Source organism: Protopterus annectens, chromosome 14.part0 (assembly GCF_019279795.1).
Source record: "Protopterus annectens isolate FY-2018-M chromosome 14.part0, PAN1.0, whole genome shotgun sequence".
NCBI classification, from domain to species: domain Eukaryota; kingdom Metazoa; phylum Chordata; order Ceratodontiformes; family Protopteridae; genus Protopterus; species Protopterus annectens.
The window spans coordinates 1073518873-1073531021 of record NC_056748.1 but is presented as its reverse complement, the minus strand read 5'-3'; the positions used below and the strand labels follow the sequence as shown (position 1 = coordinate 1073531021).

At 39.9% G+C, this 12149-nt stretch overlaps 1 protein-coding gene across 1 annotated transcript in view; it reads left to right on the top strand.

Moving 5' to 3' along the window:
- The window catches only part of LOC122788763 (outer dynein arm protein 1-like), a 683950-nt gene that overhangs the window by 450292 nt on the left and 221509 nt on the right, over positions 1 to 12149 (top strand). The window lies entirely within an intron of this gene.

Sequence of the window (12149 nt, the reverse complement as noted above, 5' to 3'; positions counted from 1 at the left end):
AGGAAGTAACTCATTAACATCTCATAGCTTGAATCCTTTGTATTAATCGCCAGTGTCTCCTTTCTCTGCTAGTAACTTGAATTTGCATTAGAGGTCTTCCTGCCTTTTCATTCAAGGAAATGCTGAAATAGAATTGCCACTGGCCCTGATTTATCTAGGTGTATCACCTCATACAAAGGTTAGGAGAAGTTAATACGACTTGCCTAGTAGGGTTCGGGAATCTCCAACATTCGAAATTCTACTTCTTTTCAAATTGTTACTCACCAGTGTGGTATATGCTGCAGCTTCCAATAACGTTACTCTGCTATCTCTTGTTTCAGAATATTCTCACTCTGGAATGTTTCAGGTGGGACACCAGCACCTGGAATGGGTAAAATAAGTTTGCTCAGCGTATATGTATTATTGTGATGCAGGTGGGCGCTTCAGGTGGACACCAGCACCTGGAATTGGTAAAATAAGTTTGCTCAGCGTATATGTATTATTGTGATATAGGTGGGTGCTTCAGGTGGGCACCAGCACCTGGAATGGGTAAAATAAGTGCTCAGCGTATATGTATTATTGTGATATAGGTGGGTGCTTCAGGTGGGCACCAGCACCTGGAATGGGTAAAATAAGTTTGCTCAGCGTATATGTATTATTGTGATGCAGGTGGGTGCTTCAGGTGGGCACCAGCACCTGAAATGGGTAAAATAAGTGCTCAGCGTATATGTATTATTGTGATGCAGGTGGGTGCTTCAGGTGGGCACCAGCACCCGGAATGGGTAAAATAAGTGCTCAGCGTATATGTATTATTGTGATGCAGGTGGGCGCTTCAGGTGGACACCAGCACCTGGAATGGGTAAAATAAGTTTGCTCAGTGTATATGTATTATTGTGATGCAGGTGGGTGCTTCAGGTGGACACCAGCACCTGGAATGGGTAAAATAAGTTTGCTCAGAGTATATGTATTATTGTGATGCAGGTGGGTGCTTCAGGTGGACACCAGCACCTGGAATAGGTAAAATAAGTTTGCTCAGCGTATATGTATTATTGTGATGCAGGTGGGTGCTTCAGGTGGGCGCCAGCACCTGGAATGGGTAAAATAAGTTTGCTCAGCGTATATGTATTATTGTGATGCAGGTGGGCGCTTCATTAGCAAGCTGTGCAAATGCAGGTAGTACGCTAAAATGAAATTATATTAAAAAGATAGAGAAAAAGGACTGCAGCATAAGAAGGTTAACAGTGCTATGAGTATTATGCATTATCATTGATAAAAAGTGGAGCGGAGCTGATATGTAAGAATTTTCACATGAGAGCTAGCACCTCAGCTATGAGCCTTCAAGGTTACTATATCACTATAAGAAATCCCAAATTTATAAAGCCCAACCAGAAAAAAAAAAAAGCTAGTCAAAGAACATCAAGCAATTAATCTATCCATCCATCCTCAACCCCTTTTCCCATTTTGCACATGGGGTCGGGGTTTCACTTCAGCAGTGACAATCATCTTGAGCCAAGGTTTACACCGCCGGATGACCAGCCCTAATGTGGTACAACAGCAAAAGCAACTAATAAAAATGCAAAAAAAAATCTGAAACTGTTACAAAATGGAAATAAATGAGTATAAATATAAAAACAATGAATTTATATAAACAATATTCTATAATATACATTTCATGCTGTGATCTGTATTCAGCTCTTGGGATGTAGTGTTTGTCAGAAGAAAAATTCAAGCGAGTCACATCTGCCTCAGGTGATGAAAAGTTCCTTTATTAACTGCTAACCAGATTACAGCAACATGTTGGCCAAGATGATCTCAATCTGATCAGCTTGTTTACTGACATCAACTTTTATACTTTCTTGTTACTAGCCAAAATAGCTTTTGTTACATTTCTGACAGTTGACAGTTGGCTATGAAAAACATCTAGGATCACAAATTACCTCAGAAAAGAATGTTTTACCTCAAAACCACAGCTAGTGTAGAATGTTTACCTCAAAACCACAGTTAGTACAGAATGTTCAAAAAGGTACAGAATACTTAGTTCAACAGTGGTAGCTGGAATTTTCCAGGACACACAGCTTGCCTCAGTAAATTAACTCTTACTCAGCCGTGCGTACCATACAGTGGTAGCTGGAATTTTCCAGGACACACAGCTTGCCTCAGTAAATTAACTCTTACTCAGCCGTGCGTCCTTTTACCAAGCTTTCATTTAACTCTAGTTAGCTTTCTTTATTCAGAAGTATAGAAAACAGATGTTATTCAAGTTCATAAGCAAACTACATCTATCATAGGTAAAGCCCATGTTTAATAAACATGGTTCAATGACCTTTTCTTACCAACACTTCAGCAAATAGCATATTCATTTTGCTAGATGGGAGAAAGAGACAAATAACAGTATGTTTTAAAACTTTTTCTCTTAACATTTCCCCCCTCAAAACACTTTTATTTGTCTTTTTATTTCAGCAATATATGGTAAAAACTAAGTTTTTCTTTGCATACATTACTTCATTTGCAAGACAAACTTTTAAACTTCAAAACATTTGCAATTTCACATTTCAATGTATTCACTTTCACCAGTCTGTTGCAACTGCTGGTACATCGTTTTCGTAACAGCAGTATCAACCAGTCTTTGTAGAAGACCTCTGATACAGGGTATACAACAGCAACCACATACCACCACGATAGCCACAGCGACTCCGACGGACACCAGGAAACTGCTGATGAGATGACTCCATTTTCCAAACCACGCTTGTAGAAAGTCTGTGAAGGGATTATTTACCCCAGAGTTCTCTGCCGATTCTTCGGATAACATCTCCAAACCTTTCAAAGCTCGAGGGATGCTCCCATCAGGGGCAGTGTTATTCGGAATATATGTACAACAGAAAGTCCCAAACATCCTGCAAACTCCTCCTTCTTTGGCCAGGAGCATATCCAATGCAATTAGATTCTGCCATGCCACCTGCGAAGTGGCCTCCAGTTGTTCAGCAATACCTTTTAATGCATCTTTGGTATAGTTCACAAAACGCTGCTGGTTATAGTAAATGTAGTTGATCCAGTCCACATTCTTATTGGGTTGAATCCAGACAAAGATGGATGCAAAACCAGCTGCTATTTGGTTTATTGCTTTGTATTCATCAGGCACGCCTCTTGGTACGCCAATGCTATCGATGTAGACACTGCTATTGAAGGATTGCTTCAGTGCCTCTCTTTTTCTCTTATTCAACCACCTCGGCTTTATTTCAGGTTCTCTTACGAAATTGCTTGCTGGAACTGGGAAAATGTAGAATGGCAGAATTAACTTTGCAAGTGCACAAGTTCCCTTCCAGGGAATCGTAAGCCTTGATCTGAGTTTGTTGTCTCCACATAACCACCATACGTCTGCCAAACTATGAGTTTGGTTTTCCAGAAATGGATTTTCATTGCCATTCACAGTAACATTGCAATAATTCTGTCCCATATTGCCATAATTTTTTCCTGTGCCATCTCTGGAAATGCACATATATGAACCTGGATAAGAGATTGCTGTAGGCGGTTTCTCAACTTTGCTTATGATTGGAAAACACTGGGTTTCATCTTTGCATTTATCTTCGGTTTTATTGAAGAATAACTTTAACAGACATGTCAGATTACCTTCAGCTTACATCAATGGGACTGTCGCTAGTTGCTGTTTACCTTCAGCACAAGAAACACAGTTCTCACGATGTGCCTCTCAGGTACTATATCTAACCCAAGATAACCATTTGTTATGGTGTACGAATCCCGTCTTGAGTAACAATTGTTCTTCTTCTGTGAAGGCAAAATCTGCTTTACTTGTAGCATTTTTAAGGCTTTGCACTTTAAGTTGGAGGGTCCCCAAAGGATCAGTTCCAATTGGAAGAGACGCTCCGATTCCATAAACTCCTGAATCACTTTCTTGTGGTGACACAATGGTTATAGTAATTACTTCGGTACCTTGGAAATGCGCAATTTTTATTCTTTGTTGCCTGCTCTTATCTTTCTCCGGTATCACTGCACCACTTGTTTCCCATCCATTCATATCTGTTGACCACCAAACATTTGACCAGGACGTACAGTCTCTATTGCACAAGTATTTTGCACGAGTCAGGAAATCATCACTGTTCCATTTAGAACAGTGCAAAATTCCTTCACAAAGTTTCACCTTAAACACAGTAGTAACACCTGTTTGCGCCTGCAGCACCACCATTCCTTTTTCTCTCACAACTGTTCCTTCTCGTATGGACATATTTACTTTTGCACCAAAATCATCATCATGTAACAGTTCAAGTACCAGCTGAACATGGCCATCCTTCTTTTGTAGTCAGACTTTGCGTTCAGGGGTCCGGTGGAGTCTGACCAACATCAATGGTAGAAGGAAAAGTCTTGAGTTTTTTACAGTGGGTGATATGAATCCACGAAGTCCTCTCTGCGATCTTTACAGCCGTAGGTGTTGAGATAAGTACTTGATATGGGCCTTCCCACCTGGGGGATGACCAGTTCTTTCTCTTCACAATTCGGACCCACACCCAGTCCCCGGGTGCCACGCTTAACAAGGTTTCACTTCTGGAATCTGAAAAGGAGTCATTGGTTACAAGAGACTTGACATTTAGCAGCTTCTTCATATAATCTGCCAGATCCTCACCCCCTCACGATCCGCTGGCAACAATCCTTGCCACTGCGGGACCTAATATGGTCTCCCAAACAAAAGTTCAAATGGTGTAAGTCCTTTGTAGGAGGGTGAGATTCACATATACAGGAGTGCCAATGGAAGGCACGCAGTCCATGATCTATGTGTTTCTGACATCAGTTTGCGGAGTTTACTCTTCAGGACACCATTGTGTCTCTCCACCAGTCCAGCTGACTGCGGATGGTAAGCACAATGGTACTTGAGATCAATTTGAAACACTTGACCCAACTTCTGCACAATCTGGTTTACAAAATGAGACCCATTATCACTGTAAATGCGTCTTGGAAGGCCAAATCGGGGAATTATTTCTGTTGTTAAAAGCTTAGCTACTGTGTGTGCATTAGGATATTTTACTGGAAAAGCTTCTACCCACTTAGAAAAAGCATCAATTATAACTAGACAGAACCTTTTTCCCTCTGAAGGTGTCAACTCAATAAAGTCCATACAGAGTGTGTGGAATGGATATGGAGGGGTAGGGAATGCCTGCTGAGATTTTTTTTAACTCCCCCCAGAGCATGATACTTTGCACATAATAAACAAGATAAACAGAATTGCTTTGCATAAGTTGAAAATCCTTTACAGCAAAACACCTTGGACACTATTTGAACCATTGTCTGTACTCCTACATGTGCAGGTCCATGGCTAACCAATGCAGCATACCTAAAAAGGTTTGAGGGTAATACCATTTTGCCATCTGATGCCCTATACAACCCATCCTGTTGAGTAATACCATATTTTACCCAACAACATTTTTCCTTCTGTGTTGTCAATGTTTGCATTACTTTTAGTGTCTCTAAGTCTAAGAGGTGTCCGGGCTCTAAATCATTGTCATGTAAAAAGCAAATCATTTTCTTGAGCTGCATGTTTTGGAGCCATATCAGCAAAAGCATTTCCCCTGGAGACAGGATCTTTTCTGTTGGTATGTGCGGAACATTTACATATCGCTATCTGAAGTGGTAGTTGCTCTGCATCTAATAACTGTAAAATTAAATCTCTGTGATTTATTGGTTTGCCTGTCGCAGTAACCATTCCTCTATTCTTCCATTGTTGAGAGAAAACATGTACAGTAGAGAAAGCATATTGACTATCTGTATAAATTGTCACTTTTTTACCCTCCCCTAAGGTACAAGCTCGAGTCAAAGCCACTAACTCAGCTGCTTGGGCAGAATAAATATTTGACAATCCTTTTGCTTCAAAACTTCAGTTTCTGTGGTGACAGCATACCCTACTAGTGTTTTTCCTACAGTGTCCTTCTTTGCTGATCCGTCTACAAACAAAACAAGATCAGAATCTACCAATGGAATATCCGTTAAATCTGGTCGGGGAAGTACTTTGTCATGAATGCTCTCTAAACAAATGTATGGAGTACCTTTTTCTGGAGTCGGCAGAAGTGTCGCCGGGTTAAGAGTAGTACATCTTTCTATGGTCATATGTGGCTGTGTCAGCAGCACTGTCATACACGACAAATGTCGACTAGGAGATAAAAAGGTTATCTTATCTTGCAAAAGTATAGTAGCTACTGAATGTGGAACTCGCAATTTTAATGGGTGGAACAAAACTAATGATGCTGAGGCTTGCACTGCCATGGTGGCTGCCACTACAGCTTGAACACAATGCGGCAATGCCCTTGCAACAGGATCTAATCTGGAGGAATAAAAAGCTATCGGTCTCTGTTTATCCCCATGTACCAGAACCGAAGTCATATATCCTCCCTTACAATCAACCATTTGTACAAACTGCTTAGAATAGTTCGGAAAACCCAAAACAGAGGATCCTGCTATCAATTGCTTAATTCTATTAAATGCTTGTATTGCCTTATCTGTCCACTGTATATTACTTTTAGCTGCCATGGGAGTGTCATAGATCAGTGCGGTCAATGGCCCTACTTCTTCAGCATAATTAGGAATCCAACTTCTACAAAACTTAGTCACACCTAAAAACAACATCATCTCCTACTTAGTCGTAGGCATAGGTGCTTCAAGAATTGCTTGTTTTCTTTTATTTTCCAATTGTCTACCTTCCTGCGAGATTAAATAACCCAAGTACTTTACTTGTGCTTTCCACAATTGTAACTTCTCTTTATTTACTTTATGTCCTTGCTCAGCTAAAAAAATTAAGAAGGGCTAGGGTATCCTTTTTACAACTTTCCTGCGTGGGTGAGGCCAATAAAATATCATCTACATACAACAGGACCTGGCTTCCCTCTGGGGGAACAAACTGAGCTAAATTCGCAGCCATTTCTTGTGCGAATATTGTTGGACTCTCACAATAACCCTGTGGCAATCTGGTGTATGTGTATCTTTTACCTTGATAAGTGAATGCAAACGAAAATCTACTCTCCTTGTGTAGTGGTATGGAGAAAAAGGCATTGCTTATATCTATGACAGAAAAATATCTGTGCTGAGGTAGTAAATCATTAAGTAATGTATAGGGGTCAGGGACCACCGGTGCTCTTGGGATCACAGCTGAATTAACTGCTTGTAAATCCTGAACCAACCTCCATGACCCATCCGGTTTCTTTACAGGAAACAACGGAGTATTGCAGGTTGAATCTGGGCATTCAACAAGAATTCCTACCTGTTTTAGCTGCTCGATAACTGGCTCAATTCCTTCCTCCGCTTGTTTACTTAATGGGTATTGGTGCTTACGAGGTCTGAAACCTGACTTTGGAGTTATACAAACTTCACCTGCTGTTTTCATCAGTCCCACATCCCCTTTCCCTTTTGACCATAAATCTACAGGTAAGGCACTTAACGCACTATCTTCCTCTTGAGTTAGGAGGATTTGTCATGCCTTTTCTGTTTTGTCATACCTGAAGTGCACGCTTGGTCATGCCCAAGTCACCCAATTTAATCTTTGTACCTGGATCTGTTGATCTTTTAACTGACTTTCAGACATTGTGTCCCAAATCATTACCTTTTTCGCCAAATCTACCCAATGTGTCCCCACTGCTTTAGTAACTGAAACATGCGGTCTATAACTTGAGCGATATAAAGAACTCATTTCCTTAGTCAAAGTACAGGTTACTACTGTATTACCTTGCGTATCCCAAAAACATATCATTCAAAATTATCCTTGCCCACTTGTGCTTAAAGAATTCTTTTTCAAATTCTTTATCCGGACCAAGGGCCTTATAGAACATTGTACAATGTAAGTGCGCCGCAACCTGCGGTGACCCGCTCCTAGATTTACTTAGAGCTAGATTGATCAACTCTGTATCAACCCTCCCCGGGCCATCTGAAATCAAGTGTAGGCTATACCAGTAAAACAAGTCTTGTACTCCCTGTACTACTAAGCCATCCGCTAACCTTTTTGCCTCAATACCTTTAGGTGTGGGAATTGCTGCTATTCTAAACACATGCATCAAATCTCTTCCTAGCAAATTAACTGGACAAACTTTTGATATAATTACCCTACACCTAACAGTTTGGTTTGTTTGCGGATCTGTGAACAGTAGAGAATGAGACAGTGGTTCCCTATAAATTTTCCCGTTTGCCGCTTTTACAAGGACAAACTCATCTGTTCCGCAGTTCGGAGGCAGAACTGCTGGACCCAAAAGTGTACGTGATGCACCTGAATCACATAAAAACTCCACTTTTTGTCCCTCAACCAAAAACTCTATCATGGGTTTCTGATCTAGATGCATAGCAATACCCAAATTTGCCAGGTTTATGACTTCACAGTCACAATCCCGCCCTTCCATTAGAGTGTTCTGACATTCATCATAGAGTGTGTCTGCCTCTTCACTATCCCCATAATGAAGATGCCGCCTTTCTTTACTATCATATAGTCATGCGGAGCCCTTGTTCGTAAGCTGTGGGGGATGTTGCCACTCTTCACAGTCGGCAGCGAAGTGCCCATGTCTACCACATTTAAAACATTCTCCACGTTTTAACCTTTCCCTATAGGCTGAATGTCCACCCGGTTCATTTAACATGTCCCATTGCGGGCCCCCACATTTTTTTATGCCACCACGGCGCCCTTGCCCCCTTTGGTCCTGTACTAAGAATATCCCACTATCATCCCCTACTGCTAACACTTGTACTTTCTTTTCATTTTTTTAGATTAAAATGTCGCTCAGCATGCCGTGCATATTCAAACAAAGGTTGCAGTCTACATGTTCTGTGATCTACCATGTGCTTAGTTACAAAACTATGTATTGGAGCCTTACAACCTTTAAGAAAAGCATTTTTCAATTGCTGTTCATACGGACTATCATTAGTCTGATCCTGCGGAATCATCATTCCACAATGGTTATTGAACACTTCTGTCAGTCCTACAATATAATGATCTACAGATTCATCATCATTTTGGAGGCACTGATTTATTACTGTCCAATCTGCTCTTGGACGCCACTTATCAGAAATTCTCTTTAACAGATCAGTGACTCGCGTATCTAACACCCCAGAATTATGCTTTAATGTAGTGCCGTCATCTGCCTTACATGTCCAAGTACCACAAACTAAGTGCCAATCTGGACCTAAGGTTTGTCGCACTACTTGTTCTACTTCTAAACCATTTAAATGATAACTTAAATGCATACCAACTATGTCCTCAGAAAACTTTTGAAAATTAACCTTGGGATGAGGAATACCATCCGTAGCTCGTTTTATATCCTCTCTAGCCCAGGGACGATAAACTAAAATAGTTGGTTCTTGTCCAACATCTCCTGCTTGTGGGTTTGCAACTTGTATTAAGGGAAGAGCTTCTGAATGGTCAGAAAGTTTAATAGCCCAACGTCCTTGCTCTGCTGGTCCTGACATTAACTGCATAGGTTGGTCTACCTGTTGCAAAGCAACCTTAGGTACTACGGGAATTTGTGGGTAAATTGGAGGGGTCACAACATTTCCTTGAGCAGCTAATAACCCACCCTGCTGTACAGATCCCACATCTTCAGACTGATATTGAGGAGGTTCCCCTGGTATGGCAGCAGCAATTTCACCATACGGTGGGGCAGTTGCCTGCCTTTGTACTGCACAAACTGTGTGCTCATCCTCCTCTAAAAATAAAGCTACTTTTCCACTTGGCACCAGTGATCCCTGTTGATTTATTTTCTCTTTTTCCTGACACTGTTTTTCTTTTATAGCTCGTTTATTTGCTTCTTCTAACCATTTTTGTGCTTGGGGAAATCCCAATTATCTCTGCTTTTTAGTTCTAGTTCCTGCATCCTTTTTCAAATCTCTAACCAATTTTGCACAGGCATTCTTATTCAGTGTACCATCAAAACCATATTTCAACTTCCATTTTTTCAAAAATTTAACATTATTTTTGTTTAAACTTTTCATATACTTAGCATCAATATTTAAACAGGCATCACTCTCACACTTGCAGCAACTTGAACCCATGTTTTCCTAGATTTCTTATTTTAGGACTGTATATTTTAGGACTGCATCAAAATTATTTTTACAGGGCTTATTACAAAATGAGGCTATCTTAACAGGGATCCTAACAAAATAACAGGTAATCCTAACAAAATAATCTTAACAATTATTCCTACCCACCCTTAACTAAAAATAAAACCCTTGTCGACAAGGTTAAATTAAATTAAATTAAAAGAAAATTGTTTTCATCCTACCTGAACCAGATGAGACTCCCTTTCCCCTTTTTGGTTCAGAAACCGTCCCTCAGATAGGGATCAGAGAGTGGCTGGCTTCTTTCCAACGACAAATCAGTCGGAGGGCTTTCCGTCGAGGGAATCTTAAGATGAGAAACCCTCACCTACGCAGGTTTTTCGGTCTCTCTGTCAGCCTGATCTTTATCTTCGTAGAGGTTTCCGGTCCGAAGGACCAAAATGTCAGAAGAAAAATTCAAGCGAGTCGCATCTGCCTCAGGTGATGAAAATTTCCTTTATTAACTGCTAACCAGATTACAGCAACATGTTGGCCAAGATGATCTCAATCTGATCAGCTTGTTTACTGACATCAACTTTTATACTTTCCTGTTACTAGCCAAAATAGCTTTTGTTACATTTCTGACAGTTGACAGTTGGCTATGAAAAACATCTAGGATCACAAATTACCTCAGAAAAGAATGTTTTACCTCAAAACCACAGCTAGTGTAGAATGTTTCCCTCAAAACCACAGTTAGTACAGAATGTTCAAAAAGGTTCAGAATACTTAGTTCAACAGAGGTAGCTGGAATTTTCCAGGAGACACAGCTTGCCTCAGTAAATTAACTCTTACTCAGCCGTGCGTCCTTCTACCAAGCTTTCATTTAACTGCAGTTAGCTTTCTTTATTCAGAAGTATAGAAAACAGATGTTATTCAAGTTCATAAGCAAACTACATCTATCATAGGTAAAGCCCATGTTTAATAAACATGGTTCAATGACCTTTTCTTACCAACACTTCAGCAAATAGCATATTAATTTTGCTAGATGGGAGAAAGAGACAAATAACAGTATGTTTTAAAACTTTTTCTCTTAAGTGTTTCATTTGAATAAAAAAAAATAAGCATTTGTAAAATTTGCTTGGAATGCCAAACATAAGAAAGAACCATAAATGAGATGGGTCATAGAAGTATTAAGTGTTCTTTTATTCTGACCCTGACTTGTCTGGAGGTTTGTCTCATGCAGTACAATGGACAAGGGCATCTAAGTCCACAATCAAGTAGAGTTTAGTGACAATTATGACCATACTGTGGAAAAATGTATGCCATTAATAACCTGCTGCTTGTTTGTTTTCCATTATTCAATGGCTCAGTTTGTATTTTTGCTTGTACTTTATAAGTTTGGATCGATTATGGATTGCTTAATCATTTTTTTTAAATGTACTTGAATAAGAAAAGGAGTGAAAGATGGAGGGAATGTTTGTAAGTGCTTGATGTAAATAAATCTGTTGACTGTGTAGTCATCGACACAGAGTGGTCTGAAACTGATAAGGAATTGTTTGTAATTGAATATGATGCACATATTTATTTATTTATTTCCAGTTTGATAACCTGGGAGGTCCTCTGGGCTCAAGCAGCCCGTTTTTAGTGGAGGTCCAGGGAGAAAAGCTCCATATTACATACAAGTAAATCAAACATATGATTATTTAAAACAAATGTAGAATTATATACTGAGATATAGCAAATTACAATTGAAAAAAAAATGAATACTCTTCGTGACATATAAGTAGTTGATTAGAGAGCCATTTGTACAGCATATAGTTGAACTGAGGCAGCAGAATAATCTGAACAAAATGCTAAACACTATGAAATTGTAAGTCTTCGGTTAGTTACAAAGACTGAATATTTTTCAGATAGAAGTCTAGGTTTAGTGGTACGTGGAAGAAATGAAGGAGGAAGGTGTAGTGTGTACCAAGTACACAATCAGGATCCTGGTGAGACAAGAGAGTAGGCGTTGTGTAGTGGAGAGGGAGGTGGCTATTTAGTAGAAAAAGAATCTGGTGTAAGTAGACAGAGGCAGTTGTTTAGTAGCAAAAGTGGAGTACACACATAGAGATGATTATCGTAGCTAGTTAGCATCATCTCTTAGCATCAACCTTGTA